At 27.1% G+C, this 881-nt stretch overlaps 1 protein-coding gene across 1 annotated transcript in view; it reads right to left on the bottom strand.

The window, feature by feature from the left end:
- Positions 1–127: 127 nt before the first annotated feature.
- The window catches only part of LOC106884432 (26S proteasome non-ATPase regulatory subunit 3), a 168,365-nt gene continuing 167,611 nt past the window's right edge, over positions 128–881 (bottom strand). The window contains exon 12 of the mRNA XM_014935818.2: positions 128–446. The gene's annotated coding sequence lies outside the window, so the exon portion shown is untranslated. The remainder of the gene's footprint in view (positions 447–881) is intronic.

Here is an 881-nt window from a genome sequence, read left to right as displayed (position 1 = left end):
TATATATATATATATATATATATATATATATATTTAAATGTTATATAAATCTGCAACAAGAACTATTCAAACAAAGAATCCAACAAATCTCATGTTTCAGGTAATAAACAAAGCAATAAATCAAAAATACTTCATAAAGAAATTTTTTATTTAATCATAAAATGATCATTACAAGTAAAATTAGTTTTATAAAATTTGGTAAATTTTCTATTTTAGTATGTTTTAAATAATGAATCAAACAGTTGTAAAACTCTTGAAATGTAGTTAGTCAAAGTTTAGAAAGTAGTTAAAAACTGATATAGTTTCACCATTTCTATTAATAATATCAAGAGTATTAGTGCAATGACTAAGGCAGAATGCTAATAGAAGAACTTATAACAGTAATGATGGCTGCATTGATGAAGAGAGAAAGTAGAATGAAACTGCTTCAGTCAAAGGTTCAGCTCCTAAAACAAAAAGAAAACATAATTAGTTGAATATCTGATCAAAATAACATATATCTTATAATAATAGTTACAGACCAACAAACAGACCTCCACATGGTCACTCACCTGCTAGAAATAGAAAGCAACCTTTATATTCCACCCTACCATCTTCTAGATTAGGAAGGATGCCAATATAAACTGTGTCTGAAAACAAGACTGAATGTCTTTAACTCTTGAAGTTCTGTATCACAAATAATCACAATTGTTGCCAAGTCCTGAACTGCATGTTGCTATTAGGGCCCAAAAACAAATAAATAAGCACTTTTCAGAGAAATAAAGTTTTGCCTCATTTGAGAAAGAGGCTCATATTTACACCATACGTATTCAATTTTTTGCAGCTTATGAGCTGAATTTCTTTGGATTCTTTTTTTTTTTTTTTTTTTTTTTTTTTTTTTT

The sequence above is a fragment of the Octopus bimaculoides genome, chromosome 17 (assembly GCF_001194135.2).
Source record: "Octopus bimaculoides isolate UCB-OBI-ISO-001 chromosome 17, ASM119413v2, whole genome shotgun sequence".
Lineage (NCBI taxonomy): Eukaryota > Metazoa > Mollusca > Cephalopoda > Octopoda > Octopodidae > Octopus > Octopus bimaculoides.
The sequence above is the reverse complement of the archived record's forward strand: the minus strand, read 5'-3'. Positions and strand labels throughout refer to the sequence as shown.